Here is a 21,582-nt window from a genome sequence, read left to right on the forward strand (position 1 = left end):
CTGAGGAAGCTTTCTGTCGTTCGCCCCGCAAGGCTTGGCCCCTCGAGAGGGTCTTGAGCTTGAGCTGATGAAGATGGGCCGCGCTGGGCCCCCACTTGAGCCACGCCGCAGGCCGCAGGCAGGCAAGTCTGGGGACCCCCATTCCCAGAATGCTGACAGTAGCCTCCGGGCCCGAGGCGCGCCCGGGCTTGGCCTAGCAGGAAAGCGAAGGGGTAAGCGCGAAGCGCCACGGGCCCCAACAGCCTGCGGCCTCGTGCGCCCTGTGGCGGTTGACTGGACATGGGCGTATGCGCTTCCCCACCATGCCTCGGCAACCGCACGACTTGACAAGTCCCTGCATGTAGAGAAACCGGTCATGATTACTTGCGATCGTGGTGCTCGGCGATTGGCCTCCTCCGACTATAAGTACGGGGCTGGGCGAGCCCCTTCAGTCCATCCCTTCTTGCTGCTCCTTTTCTTCTTCTTGGCTACTCGCCGTCCCCATGGCCCCAAAGAGATTCTCGGCCGCGGAGAAAGGAAAGGCCCCACGGGCAGGGCCTGACCCCCCCCCCCCCCGACCAATGACGGCCGAGGCCGCCCTCGCAAGTATACCACGGTCCCCATGGTAGCCTCCCGCGGCCATGCAGGCGGTTCCCTGCGCGGTGGTGGGCGCCCGGTTGCCGACGGGGGCACACTGTGGGTGTGCGCTCCCCTAGGCCACGCTTTCGCTCTACGAAGGTGCTGCCGGAGTTCGTCGTGTGGTCGGCGGACCCATCCAGCACCGGCTCCAGCTCCCCCGTTTCTTCGTAGATGAACTGCCGGCCAGCGCTCGGTGCGGCTTCTGGCTCCAGGAAGACGACTACTGTAGCAGGGCCTCCTGGGCTTCGCTGGAGGTCTCCATCTCTAGGAACGGAGCTCTGACATGCGGCTGGCAAACGTTTGCCCGCACGCATGGCCTGGGCCGGTGGTGTACCCTATACTTCAAGTTCGATGGCGACGCCACCCTCTACGTGAGGGTGTTTGGGGAAGATGGTCGCCGTGCCGGGTGCTGCCCTGAAGACGACGACCGCGGCCGCCTGCCCACCCCCGACACTGACCAGGATGAAGATGGCGACTAGCATACAGTCGGCGGTGCTCAGGTTCGTTGAGCTTCGGCGACCCCCTCTCAGGCAGTAGCTCCTCCAGCGGTGGCCACGACCAGCCCCCGCGCCATTGCGCCCGCCTGGGTGAAGGTAGCGGGTCAGCCCGCCGTCGCGCCCCGATGAAGCGAGAGGAGGGATCCTCCTGAGCCCCAGGAGCAGCTCGAGCCTTCGCTGTGGGTTGGCGCAGGACGAATCGTGCCTGTTTTGTTTTCTTTCTTATCATGCGTAGAAATAGAAAGTAATGTAGGGCCCCGCAGGGGCGTGTTAGAACTGCTGTTGTTTAACCATCGTGTTGTTTCCGCTATTTCTGCGCTGTGTTTCCGTGCCGCGCAGCCATGTGCAGGAACTATTTTAGCTCGGTGGGGCTTGGCGCGGTCCTCGCCTGCCAAGGCCATGGCCTCGTCATGCGCTTCATGCCCTGCAATGATCAGTAGGAGGGGTAGCTTACGGTCTTGGTTGTGGGGGCGATCGGCCTAGGTCCTGCGCTTGTGTCGCGATGCCTGTGGGGCATGGACTGGGAGGGGTGCTCCCACAGAGGACTCGGATAGGAAAGCTCCAAACGATCGGGGCAGAAAACACTCGCGAGGGCGCCCGTGACTCCCTCGCGAGACTTGTTCGAGAGAAAACGAGGCAAGCGAGCGAGAAAGACAAAGAGTCACAAGCCAGGAATGTCAGCAACTCCAATAAAACTTCAAACGGGAATAAACAAGCCAACTGCAGAAAGCAAATGGGAAAGCCACGTCCGTCACCTATTCTAGTCTTCAACGCCTTCTCACCAGCGCGGAGCTAAGTGCTGCCTCTAGGCGTGGGAGGGAGCCCCCGAGGCCCGAGGGCGGCACTTCGGAGACTCCGGGGCGTGTACAACCCCACTCATTATTACGTGAGTGTCACGGGCGGCAAGCTTCACAGGCACCGGGCCTTTCCCAAAACGCAGCAGCTTCACAGGCATTCGCCTTCTTCACAGCCACCGGGCCTTTCCCAAAATGCAGCAGCTTCACAGGCATTCGCCTTCTCCACAGGCACCGGGCCTTTCCCAAAACGCAGCAGCTTCACAGGCATTCGCCTTCTTCACAGGCACCGGGCCTTTCCCAAAACGCAGCAGCTTCACAGACATTCGCCTTCTTCACAGGCACCGGGCCTTTCCTAGGCGCTAGGCCTCGCTCAGGGATAGAACCTCTGGAGATGTTGAATGTTCCACGCGTTCTGGATGGGTACCCCCTCCGTGGTCTCCAAGCGCACGGAGCCAGGCCTGGAAACATGAACAACCTTGAAAGGGCCCTCCCACATGGGAGAGAGCTTGTGCAACCCCTCCCTAGAGAGAACCCGTCTGAGCACGAGATCCCCTACCTCAAGAGTTCTGGGGAGGATGTTGCGGCAGTGGTATCGTCGCAGCGCCTATTGATACCTTGCCGCTTGCAGCGCGGCTTCTCGATGGCGTTCTTCCCCAGCACGAGATCCGTCCCCCGCATGGCGTCCTGCTGCGTCTCGTCAAACCCCAGGACCCGTGCGGAGCGACGCCTGACCTCGTGAGGGAGAACAGCCTCTACTCCGTAGACAAGGAAGAATGGGGTCTCGCCAGTTGGCTTGGTCGCAGTTGTGCGGATTGACCACAGCACGGACTGGAGCTCGTCGTACCAGCCCCTGCCGCAGGCTTCCAGCTTCTTCTTGAAGGTCCTGGCTTGGAGGCCCCTCAGGACCTCCGCGTTGGCCCGCTCGGCCTGGCCGTTGCTCCGGGGGTGTGCTACCGAAGTGTAGCATATCTGCGTTCCAAGGTTAGCACAATATGTTTTGAAGAGATTACTGGTGAATTGCAAACCGTTGTCGGTGATGATGCGGTTGGTCACCCCAAATCGGCTCACAAGGCCCTTGATGAATTTGACCGTTGTGCCTGCTGAGATTGTGCGGACGGCTTCCACCTCAGCCCACTTGGTGAATTTGTCCACGGCGACGTAGAGGTAGCGATAGCCCCCTGGCGCCCGAGGAAACGGGCCCAGAATGTCCAGCCCCCAAACTGCGAACGGCCATGAGAGGGGTATAGTCTGTAGACCCCCCGCAGGCTGATGGATCTGCTTAGCGTGAAACTGGCAGGCCTCGCAAGCCTTCACAAGCTCAACGGCGTCGTTGAGCGCTGTGGGCCAATAGAATCCACTACGGAACGCCTTGCCGACGAGGGTCCGTGACGACGAGTGGTGCCCGCAGTCTCCGCCGTGTATGTCCGCCAGTAGCTCCTTCCCTTGCTCTCGGGAGATGCAACGTAGGGACACGTCATTTGGTCGCTTCCTGTAGAGCTCTCCATCCCTGATGCAATAAGCCGTGGCCTGCCGCGCCACACGCTCCGCTTCCTCCTCATTCTCCGGCAGAGTCCCTTGCATCAGGTAGTTCTTGAGCTCCGGGATCCAACACCCTTCCTGAGGCTCTAACGCCAGGAGCAGGCGTGCCCCTGAGGCTGGGCCGCAGACCGGGGCTCCTGAGGCAGGCGGCTGAGGGAGCTCCTCCCTTGGTTGCGCCGTGCTCGACAGTGACGGCACCGCCGAGGGTTTGAAGAGCCGCTCCTCAAAGACGCCAGGCTCCTGAGGCAGCCGCCTAGATACCCTCTTGGCAATGTCATCAGCCTCCTGATTGGTGCCGCAAGGCACATGCTGCAACTCCAGCCCCCAGAACTGTTTCTCCATCTTGCGAACCTCAGCGAGGTAGGCTTCCATGTGCTCGTCCTTTGGCTCGTATATCTTGTTGGAGAAGTTGACGAGGAGCTGCGAATCGCCCTTGATGATGAGGCGCTTCACCCCTAAGGCAGTTGCGGCCTTCAAGCCTGCTATTAGGCCTTCGTACTCCGCTATGTTGTTGGAGACCTTTTCTCCGTGTTGGAAGCAAAGTTGTACGGCGTAGTAGAGTTTGTCTTGGGTAGGGGATACGAGCACTGCGCCAGCTCCCGCACCGTGTCGGGAGAACGCCCCATCAAAGTACATGACCCAGCCATCCGGTGCTTCACTTCCCGGGGGAAGTGATCAGTCTTCGCCTGCCTCGAGACCCGGCGCTTCTGCCCATTCTGCCACGAAATCCGCAAGTGCGGCTCCCTTGATGACTCTGGTCGTACTGAATTCTAGCTGAAATGCCTGTAGCTCGATGTTCCATTCAGCAACCCTTCCAGCTGAGTTGGGGCTCCTGAGCACTCTTTCCAAGGGGTACGCTAAGACGACTTTGATGGGATGTCCTTGGAAGTAGTGGTGCAGCTTGTGTGAGGCCACTAGTAGCGCAAGGAGGAGTTTTTGAGGCATGGGATATCGTGCCCTTGCGTCCCGTAGCACCGTGCTGACGAAGTACACGGGATGCTCGACGAGGTTGAGGGTGCTGGCGCTACTTGCGTCCTCCAGAGGTCGAGGCGTCTCTTGAGATGACGGAGCTCCCAGTGCTTGGTCGCCTGGAGAGGCCTCTCCTGCTCCGGGTGCGTTCTCCTGCTGCAGCCGTTCCTCTCTGGCTGTGGTTGCGGCCTTCGCGAGGCCCTCCTGGCTCTGCTTTGCTTCTGTTCAGACGGTCGATGCGGCCTTGGCACAGTGCTCCTCCCTGACCGCTACCAGGGCTGCGGTAGCGGAGTAGGGGGTGGCCGCAAGGTAGAGCACCAGGGGCTCCCGAGGACGCGGAGCTACCATCACTGGTGGACTGGTAAGGTACCTCTTGAGGTCTTGGAATGCCTTGTCGGCCTCTTCAGTCCATTCGAAGGGGCCCTTTTTCTTCATCAGCTTGAAGAAAGGCAGCGCTCGTTCCCCAAGCTTGGAGATGAAATGCCCCAGCGCAGTTACACGCTCAGTGAGCTTCTGCATTTCTCTGAGGGTCCTTGGCGGGCTCATGTCTTTGACTTCCTTGACCTTCTCTGGTTGGCCTCAATGCCCCTGTGAGATACGAGGAAACCCAGGAGCTTGCTCGAGGGGACTCCAAACACGCACTTCTCCGGGTTGAGCCGTAGGTCCACTTCGTTGAGGCTCGCGAAGGTTTCTTCCAGGTCCTGTATCAGGGTTCTTGCCTCACGAGACCTCACCACAATGTCATCGATGTAAGCTTCCGCGTTCCTCCCAGCTGCCGGCCTAAGGCGATGTGCATCAGCCGCTGAAAGGTCGCGCCTGCGTTGTGCCACCCAAACGGCATGCACGTATGGCAGTACACTCCACACGGGGTCAGGAAAGCCATCTTCTCCACGTCTTCTACCACCATCTTGATCTGGTGATAGCCTGAGAAGGCATCTAGGAAGCACAATAGGTCACACTCTGCGGTGGAGTCGACTATCTGGTCAATGCGGGGGAGCGAAAATGGATCCTGCGGGCAGGCCTTGTTGAGGTTGGTGAAGTCGACGCACATGCGCTCCTTTCCTCCCTTTTTCGGCACAACGACCGGATTAGCCAGCCAATTAGGGTAGCAGACCTCGCGGATAACTCCTTCCGCCTCTAGCTTCCCGGTATCTTGAACAATGAAAGCCTGTTTCTCAGTAGACTGCCGCCTTGCCTTCTGCTTCACGGGGCGCACATTGGGGCACACGTTGAGGTGATGCTCAATCACTTCCCTTGGGACCCCTCCTAACTGATCAGGTTCCCACGCGAATACCTTCTTGTTCGCACGCATGAACCTGATCAGGGCTTTCTCCTGCTCTGGCTCGATGTTGGCCCCTATAGTGAAGGTGGTGCTAGCGGACCCGTCCTCGTCGACTGGTACCTGCTTGGTTTCTGCCTTGTCTTGGGTGAACAACTGCTTCTTTTTAGCCGGCGCAGCCCCCTTGGGCTCAAGGGCGTCGGTGCTAGTGGGCTGTGCCACCGCGGCCGTCCTGAAAACAAGCTGGAGCACCTGCAGCGCATCCCTTGTGTCTCCTGACACCGTGAGGACGCCGCTGCTCCCAGGAATCTTCATGAGGTTGTACGTCGGGTGAGTTGCTGCCATGAACTAAGCCAAGGCCGGATAGCCGAGGATGGCATTGTAGGGGAGGCCAAAGGGGGCGATGTCGAAGTCAATCAGCTCCGTGCGGAAGTTGTCGCGGGTGCCGGAGGTCACTGGGAGGTGGATCTGTCCCAAGGAGGCGGTGGAACCGGCTCCGACGCCCGAGAAAGGCCTGCTGGGTTGGAGCAGCTCCAGCAGCACGTGGAGGAGGCTGAAGGCCTCCACCGAGAGCACGTTGAGGCCAACACCACCGGCGATGAGGGTCCTAGTGATGGCCACTTGGTAGATGGTGGGGGTACACAGCATCGGGAGCGAGCCCGAAGCAATGGGGTTGAAGCGATGGTCCTCCGAGTCGAAGGTTAGATCGGCCTCAGGCACCACCCAGGAGAGCTGCGACGATGGGTGGCGCTGGTGCGGTGAAACGAGCGAGGAAGAGGTCACGCAACTCCTCCCAGGAGATGACAGAGGCCATCGGCAGGTGGAGAAGCCACGTGCGCGGGATGCCGGTGAGGGCCATGGGTAACCAGTTGGCCATCACCCGGTCGTCGCCCCCGGCTCTGAGGACGGCCTCCTCGTATGCCAGCAGGAAAATCACCAAGTCCGTCACGCCGTCGTAGCGCGGCGGTGTCTCGGGCCTGAACTTGCACGGCCACTATGCTTGCCGCAAGGCGGGGGCCAAGGCCCGGAGCCCCCTGGCCCCAGTGTCGACATCCGTTGCTGGAGCGAGCAGCGCGTTGTCCGCCATGAGGGCGGGATGCGATGTTGGGGGAGAGCGGGTCGTCAGGAGGAAGCACTCCGGTGCACCCCTACCTGGCGTGCCAAATGTCGGATTTGAGGTTCCGGCAGACCCTTGAGGTTCGAACACTTGGGTGCGCACGGAGATCTCTCCCCTACTGATCTACGTCCAATCTCCTCGCGTGATCTAAACTGGAAACAACGAACAACACAAGGGACGCAAGGTTTATACTGGTTCGGGCCACCGTTGTGGTGTAATACCCTACTCCAGTGTGTGGTGTGGTGGATTGCCTCAGGGGGCTGATGATGAACAGTACAAAGGAAGAACAGCCTCATGAGAGGTGTTCTTGAGCTGGTGCGATGAACTGCTAGGGTGAGTTCAGTCGCCTCTCTCTCTCTCTGCTACGGCTCTACCAGATTTCTGGATCTCCTCTACTCTATGTGGCTAGTTCTACTTATAGAGGCCCCGGGCCTCTCCCCAAATAATGAGCGGGAAGGGCGCCAACAATTGGCCATTTTGAAGGGAAACATATAGTACAAGTTATCCTGACCAAAGATGGTCTTCGGTTGCCAAAAGTACTGGTGATGACGCCGTCTTGGGTTCCACGGTGACCTCCATCCTGTCACTCTGCTGGTCTTGGTCTCATCGCACCGAAATGGTAACCTTTGCCCGATGCCTTGGCCTGTGCTTGCCCCCTTTGCACCAAAGGGGAAACAAGGACACTGCGCAGGCCGGCGCCTGCCTGGTCTCGATCTTCATGGCTTGCGTCACGGGTTCCTCGCGAGGTACTCCTGCCTTGATCTCTCCGCCTCCTCGCGAGCATGTCTGATGAGGCCACCTCTGAGGAAGCTTTCTGTCATCCGCCCCGCGAGGCTTGGCCCCTCGCGAGGGTCTTGAGCTTGAGCTGATGAAGATGGGCCGTGATGAGCCCCCACTTCAGCCACGCCGCAGGCAGGCAAGTCTGGGGACCCCCGTTCCCAGAACGCCGACAAACTCCCACTTAGATAGACATCCCTCTAATCATCTAAGTGATCACATGATCCATATCAACTAAACCATGTCCGATCATCATGTGAGATGGAGTAGTTTTCAATGGTGAACATCACTATGTTGATCATATCTACTATATGATTCACGCTTGACCATTCGGTCTCAGTGTTCCGAGGCCATATCTGCATATGCTAGGCTCGTCAAGTTTAACCCGAGTATTCTGCATGTGCAAAACTGGCTTGCACCCGTTGTATGTGAACGTAGAGCTTAGCACACCCGATCATCACGTGGTGTCTCGGCACGATGAACTGTAGCAACGGTGCATACTCAGGGAGAACACGTATACCTTGAAATTTAGTGAGAGATCATCTTATAATGCTACCGCCGTACTAAGCAAAATAAGATGCATAAAGGATAAACATCACATGCAATCAATATAAGTGATATGATATAGCCATCATCATCTTGTGCCTTTGATCTCCATCTCCAAAGCACCATCATGATCACCATCGTCACCGGCTTGACACCTTCATCTCCATCGTAGCATCGTTCTCGTCTTGCCAACTATTGCTTCCACGACTATCGCTGCCGCTTAGTGATAAAGTAAATCAATTACATGGTATTGCATTTCATACAATAAAGCGACAACCATATGGCTCCTGCCAGTTGCCGATAACCGTGTTACAAAACATGATCATCTCATAGAAAAACTTATATAATCTCGTCTTGACCATATCACATCACAACACGCCCTGCAAAAACAAGTTAGACGTCCTCTACTTTGTTGTGCAAGTTTTACGTGGCTGCTATGGGCTTTAGCAAGAACCATTCTTACCTACGCATCAAAAACCACAACGCGGTATAGTGATTGCTTTTTGATCTTCAGAAAGAACCATGTTCATTGAATCCGATTCAACTAAAGTTGGAGAAACTAACACCCGCCAGCCACCTGTGTGCAAAGCACGTCGGTAGAACCAGTCTCATGAACGCGGTCATGTAATGTCGGTCCGGGCCGCTTCATCCAAAAATACCACCGAATTAAGAAACAATTAGTGACGGCAAGCAATATGTATATACCCACGCCCACTACTCCTTTGTGTTCTACTCGTGCATATAACATCTACGCATAGACCTGGCTCTGATGCCACTGTTGGGGAACGCAGTATTTAAATTTTTTTACTATGATCACGCAAGATCTATCTAGGAGATGCATAGCAACGAGATGCGGAGAGTATGTCTACGTACCCTCATAGACCGAAAGCGGAAGCATTATGAAACGCGGTTGATGTAGTCGAACGTCTTCGCGATCCAATCGATCAAGTACCAAACACACGACACCTCCGTGATCTTCACACGTTTAGCTCGGTGACGTCCCTTGTACTCTTGATCCAGCTGAGGCCGAGGGAGAGTTTCGTCAGCACAACGGCGTGATGACGGTGATGATGAAGTTACCGATGCAGGTCTTTGCCTAAGCACTACAACGATATGACCGAGGTGGAATTCTATGGAGGGGGCACCGCACACAGCTAAATAGTCATCTCGTGTGTGTATGGGGTGCCCCCCTCCCCCGTATATAAAGGGATGGAGGAGGGGGCCGGCCGGCAACCTTGGGCGCGCCCCCAAGGGGGGAATCCTACTTCTACTAGGTGTAGGTTCCCCCCTTTCCTAGTCTTACTAGGAGGGGGAAGGAAGGGAGGGAGGGGAGGAAGGAAAGGGGGCTGGCCCCATCCCAATTCGGATTGGGCTTGGGGGGGCTCCCCTCCTCTTGGCCTTCTCCTCTCTCTTCCACTAAAGCCCGTGTAGGCCCATTAAGCCCCCGGGGGGTTCTAGTAACCTCTCGGTACTTCGGTAAAGCCCGAACTCATCCGAAACCATTCCGGTATCCAAACATAACCTTCCAATATATTAATCTTCATGTCTCGACCATTTCAAGACTCATTGTCATGTTCGTGATCACATCCGGGACTCCGAACTACCTTCGGTACATCAAAACACATAAACTTATAATACCGATCATCATCGAATGTTAAGCGTGCGGACCCTACGGGTTCGAGAACTATGTATACATGACCGAGACTCATTTCTGGTCAATAACCAATAGAGGAACCTGGATGCTCATATTGGTTCCTACATATTCTATGAAGATCTTTATTGGTCAAACCGCATAACAACATACGTTGTTCCCTTTGTCATTAGTATGGTACTTGCCCGAGATTCGATCGTCGGTATCATCATACCTAGTTCAATCTCATTACCGGCAAGTCTCTTTACTCGTTCCGTAATGCATCATCCCGCAACTAACTCATTAGTCACATTGCTTGCAAGGCTTATAGTGATGTGCATTACCGAGAGGGCCCAGAGATACCTCTCCAACAATTGGAGTGACAAATCCTAATCTCGATCTGTGCCAACTCAACAAACACCATTGGAGACACACTACTAGAGAAAACCTTACTAGTGGTGCTGGTTTTTTACATACCAGTAGCGCGGGCACCCGCGCTACTGCTAGGGCGCTACAGCTATTATTTAACAGTAGTGTGTTTCTAAACAAGCGCTGCAGCTAAAATACTTAGTAGTAGCGCCTCTTTCCCCGCCAACGCTACTACTATCATCACGTAGTAGTAGCGCCCTATTTTCTACACACGCTACAACTAGGTAAATAGAAATCAAAAATAAAAATAGAAGTCAGATGCAATATTCATGGAAATCAGGACAAGTCCAGTGCAAATAAACTAAGTTCACAAAACCATCTCACAAACATTAACGACAATACCACGTTTAATATAACCACACAATCTCACAAACTCATATATAGTAGTCAACAATGCATGGATAGATCATAGTTGATCAGTCTACTAGGTAGTCATACTAGCATATATATGGTTCAGCAGCCACACGCATGCATATGTAGTTCTAGATGATATCGATGACGACCATCATCCTCAAGCCTGGGCGGTGGGTGTTCCTAATAGTAATTAGGATTGCCTATCCAACATGAAGATTCTTGCCGACGAGGAAGCTCTTCCACCCAACCGAGTTGAAGTGTGTGCGACCGTCCATGTCCACGGCGTACACACAAGTTGTGACAGAGCCCCTCGCTGTAAGGCGTATTCCAACAGAGCCTTCTTCATCAGGCTTGATACCACAACTCTCAGATAGGCTCTTTGGCAATTTCTGAAGAAGAAAAACATATCAATTAATAAGTAGCCTCACACATTCTACACTATCAAAAGACAGTACTACATTTCTGCTAAGCATGAATTCTACTAATAAGTATATATGGATTCTACACTATTAACAGTTCTTTGGATTCTACACGAAGCATGCATATATATCATCAGATTCACTAAGCATATAGATCATCGGATTCACTAAGCATATAAGATTCACTAAGCATATATATCATCGGACTCTACACTAAGTATAACACTAAAGCATATATATCATCAGATTCACTAAGCATATAGATCATCGGATTTACTAAGCATATAAGATTCACTAAGCATATATATCATCGGACTCTACACTAAGTATAACAATAAAACATATAAGATTCACTGAGCATATATCATCGGACTCTACACTAAGTATAACAATAAAGCATATCATCAAATTACTACAGTAAATGCAACATACCATGATATGCCGATCAACCATGGTACTTGTCAGGCGGGTCACGAATGGCACCCCGACGAAGTAAGCATGTGGAGGATCGATGTCCCATAGGTTGCACACCTCCTCCTTGCTCAACCCCATTCTTTGAGCTACGATGGCTTCACTAAGTGGGTCATCATCATCCTCATCATCCTCATCATCTTCATCATCTTCTTCTTTGTTGACATAATCATGGCCAGCTTGGGTATTTCTGCTCTGAAGGCGAAGCTGATCAACTCACCACCGATGATACGCATGTGGGCGATGAAACGGACCCATCCATCTCCTCCCACCTACGTCATATTTCGTCCTTTCTCGACCTCCATAGTGTAGGGGCCCCTAGGAACCTCAAAGGTCATAGAGTCTCCGGTCAGCTTGTTGAATTCTGACCTCACATTGTATGGGATGATCTATGTACAAAAAGCAAAATGATATATACACTATGCATTAATGCCAATAACACTAAAAACAAAATAGTGGTTACTAGTTTCATATAATTTATTACGGCCGCATGAAGAAAACTAGACTCGAAGTAGATGCCGAACAGCGTGCTAGTTGCAAGGCTGCTGGCGCACCTTGACTTGCAACGTCGACATGGTGGTGGTGGTGCCATTCCCCTAAAGCAATATGATTAGAGAATTAACAATCTAAAAAGTAAACATAAAGTTTTCAATACACACATCAGGTTTTGAATAATATACACATCAGGTTCACATCATAGAGAATACACATGAGGTTCACATGGCAAGCAAAATAACAAGTAAATTGTAGTTCTGTTTAGACAATAACCTAATAGAGATCATGTAACCCAAACAGAGCCTAATACAGAATTCACAAGTGAGTGAAAATGTAGCCAACATTTTCTACTACAAAATATAAGCACCAAACTAAGAGGTAATACAAGGGAAGAACAATCGCACACACAGACAAAAGATAGCATCAAGTTGTCCTAATTAACACAGCAAAGTCAGTTTTCTCATTCAAGAAAACAGAGACATGAGACAGATCAGTTAGCATTTGTTTCTCGAAATGGGTGTTAGCATATATTCAAATGTGCACCATAACAACTTGGCAATTTGAGCATCACCACATACAGACACTCTCTTCAACATGAAAGAGTATCGAATCAAGCATTGATTTTTCCATGAAACCACATAATAGTGAGGACTTCTTGGTCATATCTTTATATGCATCAACAAAGAAGCTAGTGGATCAAATTCACACATAGGGTAGCTCATCACGAGGATAGAACCCCCCTCTAAACCCTAGAACACTAGGCACCGCCGCCTCCACCACTGCTCCAGGGACATCAGCCAAGAATTGAAACCCAGGTTTCAATTATATGTGCTAAACTGCTAATCAAGAATTGAAACCCAAGTTTCGGTGAGCAACAAAAAGCCTCTACTTCTCACTCACCTAACCCCTCTCTCTACTCTCTCCCCAATCATGCGAGGAAACAAACCTGGAACACGTCGCATTGAAGTGTGGAGTCACCGTGCAATCCCTAAATCCCTTTCCCCCACGCGAAATCCAAAAACATGTTGAGCCGCCGCGACGAATCGATTGGAGCCTAGCTAGTGGTGGCGCGCGCAGGGAGGAGAAGATCGAGGGGGACTTACGGGGCTGGAGCGTCGGAGGAGGCGAGAGGAGACCGCGCGTGGTGGCGGCGCATGGCGCCTTCGACGGGGGTGAGGCAGCCGGGGAGGAACCCTAACCGCGGCAGCAGCGTCGGGCGGAGGGGATCGATTGTGAGAGTGAGGGGGTGCGGGGGGCGCTCGGGCAGGTTCTCTTTTCCCCTAGTAGTAGCGCTGGGTAGAGGCCGGCGCTACTGCTAAGCCCACCAGTTGTAGCGCCCGTTTGAAACAAACGCTACAGGTAAGTGGGCTACCGTTTTTGCCCTGTGGCCCATGTAACAGCAGTGCGGCCCAAGCTAACAAATATTGCTGTTATTTAGTAGTAGTGGCACGTTTTCTACCCAGCGCTACTGGTAAATACCAATAGCGTGGGGTCAAAAACAGGCGCTACTGGTAAACTTCTACCTATAAGCATTTTCTGAGTAGTGACACCTGTAGAGCATCTTTACAATCACCCAGTTACATTGTGATGTTTGATAGCACACTAAGTGTTCCTCCGGTATTCGGTTGCATAATCTCATAGTCATAGGAACATGTATAAGTCATGAAGAAAGCAATAGCAATAAACTAAACGATCATAGTGCTAAGCTAGCGGATGGGTCTAGTCCATCACATCATTCTCTAATGATGTGATCCCATTCATCAAATGACAACACATGTCCATGGCTAGGAAACTTAACCATCTTTGATTAACGAGCTAGTCAAGTAGAGGCATACTAGGGACACTCTATTTGTCTATGTATTCACACATGTACTAAGTTTCCGGTTCATACAATTCTAGCATGAATAATAAACATTTATCATGATATAAGAAAATATAAATAACAACTTTATTATTGCCTCTAGGGCATATTTCCTTCAAGCAGCAGCAGGAATAGCCACTGAGGGCCACTCCCAGCACGCCGCCTCCATCGACCGCGCCACCCAAAGGGGCGTCCCCGACAAGGGCAACCTCCGCCGAGCCCATGCACATGGAGGAGGAGGAGGCAAACTTGGGTGCTGGCGGCTCCGTCCTCGCAAAGAATGTTGGCGGGGAGGGAATCGCTTCTCAGCTTGGCACGGGTAAGCGGCCTGCCTCCCGTCCCCCTTTTTTTCCTCAACCTTGATCTTGGCCTCGTTTCGTACTCCCTTCTGGTTTTTAGACCCTCCCTCGATGGACCATGAGGACATCGACACTGTCATTGGGGAGGTTGCCAAGGACGCCGAAGCTAAGGCATCCAAGATCGCGGCTGAGGAAGCCGCCAAGTCCGGCACCGAGGGTCGGCAAGGGGCCTGCCGAGGAGACCGGTGGGACCGCTGCCGGGGAGGATGACAAGGCTGCTGCCGAGGAGGGCAGCAAGGGGCCTGCCAGGAAGGCCGCCGAGGAGCAGGTTGCCAATGACCAACCTTCCTCCCCTGCAGCCCCTGCCCGGGGCAAGTACCTGAGAGTGGGCGATGACCTGTTCGTCAGCCTCCCTGGGACGATGAGGACCAGAGTGCCAGCCGAAGGGGAGGTGTTCGATGATGAGGTGCTTGCCACTGTCGAGCTCCAGGTTGTCGATGAACCGAGCACCGGTGACGGTGATTCCCAGGAGGAGCAGATTCTTCGGGCTATGAGCGCCAACTTCCAGAAGCTCCAAGTGCTCCACCGTGCCTGCCAGGAAAAGGTGAAGTCTAGGATGGCAGCGGTGGACAAGGCGGAGGTGAATTTTGGGGAGCGCGTCGCCCAGACGCAGGTCTGGTTCGCCGAGGCCTGGGAAGAGCTGAGGACTACCCAGGATGAGCTGGATGAGCGCAAGCGAGAGCACCTCCTGAAGCAGGCCGACATCGAGAAGGTCCAAGAGGTGGCGAAGGAGCAGGCCGCCAAGGGTGAAGCCGCCCGGTAGCAGCAGCAAGCTCTGCTAGACAGCCAGGAGGAAGACCTGGTTGTGCGTGAGCACAAACTTGCCACCAGCTCCGCGGCAAGGACGAGGAGGTTGGGAAGATTGTTGCGCAGTGGACCCAGGAGCTGGAGCAGAAGCACAAGGACACACTCCGTGCTCCGGCTTTGGACCACGCCGACAAGGTGAAGGAGCTGGAGCTGGAGCGGGAGGAGCTGAAGAAGATCTTGGGGCTGATGGAGGAAAGGGACAGGGCCAACCGCACTCTGGCGGATGCGCAGGTCGCCATCTCCGATAAGGCCTGGCTGCTCTCCGAGGCCAACGACTCCATCAACGACCTGAAGCTGAAGCTAGGTGGCTTGGAGGGGAAGCTTTCAGAGGTCGGGGCTCGTGAGGAGACCCTGAACAAGGCCCTAGAGGACGAGAAGCGGCTACGGAGCGATGATGCCACCGAGCACAACGATTACGCAAAGAGCATAAACCTCTGGATCAGCCACCTCGTCAACATCGCCGGGAGGATCACCGCGAAGCTAGCCATCATGGGCATGTCAAATGTCAAGTACGCCCAGGAGCCAAACGTGAGCCCTGATGCCAGGCTGACCCTATTCTTCGAGGGCATCCTTTGACGCCCTGGAGCAGCTCCACTCCAATCAAGCAGTTTATCTGGCGAATGAGTCCCGGAGGCTCTGCCGGGGCGCCCTGACGAAGGTGCTCACCAAGGTGGCGTTCTGGAACCCCAGCGTTGACTTCACCGATGCGCTGGAGAGCTTGCCGGAGGGTACGGACTCACGGCGCTCGAAGAGTGTATCAAGCCCATCATCAGCTGCGTCGATGGAGTCAAGAGGGTGGAGGGCCAGTGCCGGGACTAGGCACCCCGTTTCTCATCGCCGCTGCGAGTTCATTACCAAGACAATTTTATCTTAAGTTAGAACCACATCAACTATTCATGTAACATAACCCTGCAGTACTTTGAAATGAAGCATGTTATCTTCCTATTCGATCTTTTCTTGTATGTACACACCCTACGCCTAGTTGGATAGGTTTTCCGGCGCGTAAGCCCATGCTATGGCACTTTGAAGGACAGATCCTTAGCAGCCAGCCGGGGGGGCGCTTGCTGCCGGGCAAGCCACCCTGCCATTCTTAGCGCAGCCGCTTGAACTGTTGATCGGACTCGAAATAGAACAAGGGTGTTGCCAATAGCGGAAGGGTTCCATCGCGTACATGTTTTCCATACAAGCGGCAAGATTTTTCGAGGAGAATAACCTTATACTAAAAAGGAATTGCTCAAGGTTTTGCGCGACTTAGCTTTTTCATTGCCACACGGATGGCTGTTGCGGCTGCAGATAACATCGCCTCGCCTGGCTGACGGCGCTAGAGCATGGCTGATTGACGTCGCCTTCTTCTCTCGAGCCATCGCGACAAAGGGGTTGATGAGTTGACTTCAGAACTGGATTTCACAGTTTGCGCCCCTACCTGGCGCGCCAAAGATGCTGGGGAAAATGACACCTATGGGATCACAAGGAATCCCTACTAGGGTTGACAGGGTGCGGGGCTATGGAAAGAGCGGGTTTAGAAGATCAACGCGGGGGGGGGGGGGGGGGGGATTTTATCTAGGTTCGTGCCGCAAGCAATGCGTAATACCCTAGTCCTGCTTTGGTGTATATTTGGTGTTCTTGAGATATCGAACTAGCTGCGGTGGAAAATGAACGGAGAAAAGATAAAGAAACACCGGGGAGAATTAGAAAATGAACGAATATACTTGAGAGAATCAAGATGCAAGAGAACGAAGAGATCGCAGACTCATTAGGGAATACTTGAATGATGCACCGGCAAGATTTGGAGAGTGAGAGCTGAAAGCTGAGAATGAATAATTCCGAGATAATGGCCTCCAGAGAATCAAACTGAAAAGACTCCTAAATTGCTCCGGATGGGTGAAAAGAATTCTTACAATCAAAAACAATTATGAGAGGATGGCAACAATCTTGAACTTTGCATCTTTGGATGAACGGGTAAGGATTTGGAGGAGAAACTCTTCTTCAGTCTTCAAAATCTAAGAATGATGACGAGAAACACCACCATGAATTGTTGAGACACTCCGGAATGAAGAATATAAAGGTTGAACCAACGATGAAAAGAATTTGAAAGATCTTGGAGAAAGATATATGACTGATGACAATTCATTCTTACGTCAAACTTGGAAAAGAATTTGAGAGTAACTTCGAGAAAATTAGAAGAGTCAGGTAAGATCCTGGGAAAAGGCCTATGGGTTAGGGCCCACTCAAAAGAAACATGGTTGAACAATTAAAAGAGGGATTGCGCTGGTTGAATTAAATGGCTTGAATGAGATAATAATCTCCAAATAGTTTGAACGGATCTTGAATGAAAAGACGAGCCTTCTGAGATATCTTCAGCACTCCAGAACAAATGAATAGCGAGAAGTGAATGATTAAGAGCTGCATCGGCATGAGAAAGCATTTGAAACGAGGAAAGGATATGATCAACAAAGCTTGAATTGAATCCACCGAAGAAGGAAAAGAACGAATAATGATTAACTTGAAGCTCCTTTAGTATCTTCCTGAGAATCACCGAATAAGAATATTGGCGGAAAAGAATGGAGAGACTTCACATCAATTAAATGGATAACGGATTAAGAAATCCGAGTCCTTGAAGAAAAAGGGTGGGAGGGTTGGAAAAACAAAGGAAACTTGGGGACAAACGACGTTGGGAAAAAATTGAGGGGTGATCTTGCGAATGTTGAAATGATCGGATCCACTTGAAGAGAAACACGCCGGTTTGAAAAGAATTGGCATGACCATCTCGATGATCAAGAACGATTAGCACTCCCATAGAAATATGAGAGCGCCGTTTGAAAAAAAAGGGTATGGAATCAACACTTGACTTCAAAGCAACTCGAATACCACAATTCAAAACAAAACAAAGGATTTGGCTTGCAGAATAAGCTGGAACAAACATATGATAGATCCCATATCGTATCATGTGTCTATTGGAAGCATATCCTACGAGATACTTGAATTCCCACCTAAAAACTCCCGAAATTTCTAGTTATGCAATCAGGTATTGGGGATACAGGGTAAGCATAATATCTCACCCAAACTAGTAATTCCTACATCCAGCTGTATCCATCCTTCGGAAATCATGTACCTCAACCTTCAAAAAGCATCCATTATACGAGTTATGGCAATACTCCTGAACTCCTTCCCCAGTACTAGGTGGCGTCGAGGTTATCTCACCAACAACTGCATAAAAGAGATTTTTGATGTAGGCGAACTCAGGTATTCCAGAACTACAATGATAAAATTGTGACGACAACACCTCGGAGCTCAACTCCCCGGGACACTGCCACAACCCCTAAATGTCAGGAGGCACCAAGAACAATGTTCTCGTCACAATACTATCGGAACGATTCCAAGATACCCGCGTGATCCTAAAAAAATCGTGAAATTTTGAGGAGAGAAAAGTCAAAACTTCTACGTCAGGAGGCCTCACCAGAGCGACGAAGGGACTGGGGAGTAAAAAGAATCCTACTCTCCGATATATATAATCCTAAGACTCAAAACATTTTTTATAGACTCAACAACGTCAGCAATTCGATCAAGCAGGGGGCTCCTAAGTCGGGGATGGCTCTGATTACCAACTTGTAACACCCATGATGCGGCTATATCTCCCACGTGTCGAGGCGCGACTTAGAGGCATAACCGCATGGTGGTTTAGTTGCAAGTGGGGTAATCTTCACACAATCTCATGTACTAAATAATAAAGGGATAAAGAGTTGGCTTACAATCGCCACTTCACACAAATAACAAGTTAAACATACAATATCCAGAGTACAATCAAAGGTCCGACTACAGAACCAAAATAAAAGAAGACAACCCCACATGCTAGATCCCCGATCGTCCCAACTGGGCACCACTACTGATCATATGGAAAATACACAAAACAATGACCAAGATCTTCATCGAGCTCCCACTTGAGCTCCGCTGCGCCACCTTCACTGGTATCATCGGCACCTGCAACTGTTTTGGAAGTATCTGTGAGTCACGAGGACTCAACAATCTCACACTTGCGAGATCAAGACTATTTAAGCTTATGGGTAGGATATTGTAATGAGGTGGAGCTGCAGCAAGCACTAAGCAAATATGATGGCTAACATACGCAAATAAGAGTGAGAAGAGAAGCAACGCAATAGTCATGAAGCTAGAAGTGGTCAAGAAGTGATCCTGAAACTACTTACGCACAACCATAACACAAGAACCATGTTCACTTCCCAGACTCCGCCGAAAAGAGACCATCACGGCTACACACGTGGTTGATGCATTTTAATTGAGTCGGGTGTCAAGTTCTCTACAGCCGGATATTAAGAAATTCCCATCTGCCCATAACCGCGGGCACGGCTTTTGAAAGTTCAAAAACCTGCAGGGGTGTCCCAACTTAGCCCATCACAAGCTCTCACGGTCAACGAAGGATATTCCTTCTCCCGGAAAAACCCGATCAGTCTCGGAATCCTGGTTACAAGACATTTTGACAATGGTAAAACAAGACCAGCAAGACCACCCGACTGTGCCAACAAATCCCGATAGGAGCTGCACATATCTCATTCTCAGGGCACACCGGATGAGACATCCTACGAGTAAAACCAAACCTCAAGTTTCCCCGAGGTGGCCCTGCAGTCTACTCAGTTCGGACCAACACTTAGAGAAGCATTGGCCCGGGGGTAAAAATAAAGATGACCCTCGGGTTAATTACTCCCAAGGGAAAGGTATAGGTTGTTAGGCAAATGTAAAACCGAGGTTGGGCCTTGCTGGAGGAGTTTTATTCAAAGCGAACTGTCAAGGGGTTCCCATAACACCCAACCGCGTAAGGAACGCAAAATCAAGGAACATAACATCGGTATGATGGAAACTTAGGCGGCAAGAGTGGAACAAAACACCAGGCATAAGGCCGAGCTTTCCACCCTTTACCAAGTATATAGATGCATTAATTAAAATAAGAGATATTGTGATATCCCAACAAATCCATGTCCCAACTTGGAACAGTCTTCAACTTCACTTGCAACTAAAAACACTATAAGAGGGGCTGAGCAAAAGCGGTAACTTAGCCAAACAACGGTTTGCTATGAAGGTGGGTTAGAGGCTTGACATGGCAATATGGGAGGCAGGATATAACAAGTAGAAGGTAGCGCAACATAGCGATAGAACAAACAACTAGCAAGCAAATATAGAAGTGATTTTGAGGGTATGGTCATCTTGCCTGAGATCCCACAAGGAAGAAGAACAAGTCCATGAGGAAGACAAACGGACGTAGTCGAACGAATCCTCACAACTCAGAACAAAACAGAAGCTAACGAGAGAAGCAACCTGGAAAGAAGCAAGCAACGTAGTAAACAACCATCACATAATCATGGCATGATGCACAACCAAGTTTGATGCATGTCCGGTTTAATGAGGCATGGCATGGCAAAGTGCACAAACAATACTACAATTAAGTGGAGCTCAATATGCAACGAGTTGCATATTGACGAAACACCACATTCAATCATTTAGTTCATTCTCGTTTATGCACCCAACAATATTAAATGTTATTAAACATGGCAAGATGTGAAGCATAATAAAACTACCTATCTAGGCAAGTTTAAATGTGGCCGAAACAATAAGCAACAAGTCCGGAAAAATCCTCATATGCATATTTCGAATTAGCTACTGTTCTCCCTAAACATAATTTTAGATTTGTTAAACATGCAAAGTAAGTATACCATGTTAATCTATGCATTTTTCTACCCCATTTACATATAAATATTGTTAAATTCGGGGCTACAGTTATTTAGTTATGAAATAAAGCATTTTAGCATGTCCTTTATGCAAATTAATGCAAAGAGCCATTTAAATTTTTTCAATATGGATGAAAGTTGCAGATTATGAAAGTTTAGGAAAACCTGAGCATTTTACATATATGACATAAACTATTTGGATGCGTGGATATTTATTTATTCACAATTCAAAATGATGGTATTTCTGTAAATAAGAATGCACTGGAAAATGCTAAAATACATAGAGGGAAAAAATATGCACGGGCCGGATTGCAGAATAGTGCAGCAGCCCAGAAGCGAATGAGGCCTGAGTGGCTGTGGGTCTGTGCGGGCAAAAGAAAAAAAAGGAAAACAAAGGGCAGTGGGTTTCGAACCTAGGATCTCCTGCAGGTTTGACACCATGGTCAACAAATTGAACTAGGATGCAAGTGTGATGTAAGATGGGTTCAGCGCTAGATGGCACGTCCTCTGGGACTGATCTGAACTGAAGAATCACGAACAAATAGCAAAACAAAAAGGATTATAGGGGCGCCTGGGATTTGAACCCAAGATCCCCTGGACATATTCATGGTGCGCTAGCCACTGCACGGCTGTAGAACTGCAATACAAGTAGGGATTCAGACTTAGACAAACGGAAGGAGGACGAGCCTTTCTTCTACATGGCGGACGACTATCCCTCGCCGGCGAAGGGAACAAGCAGCGGCAACTGCTGCGGCCATCAAGTGCTGGCAGGAGTGCGGAAAATGCTTGTGGTGGCTGTGGTGGGACGTGTGTAATTATGCATGAAGGGCGTGAGTGTGTTGAGTTGCGGTAGCTTGCACGTGCGCGTGCGCAGAGGGAGCAG

This window comes from Triticum aestivum, chromosome 3A (genome assembly GCF_018294505.1).
Source record: "Triticum aestivum cultivar Chinese Spring chromosome 3A, IWGSC CS RefSeq v2.1, whole genome shotgun sequence".
Lineage (NCBI taxonomy): Eukaryota > Viridiplantae > Streptophyta > Magnoliopsida > Poales > Poaceae > Triticum > Triticum aestivum.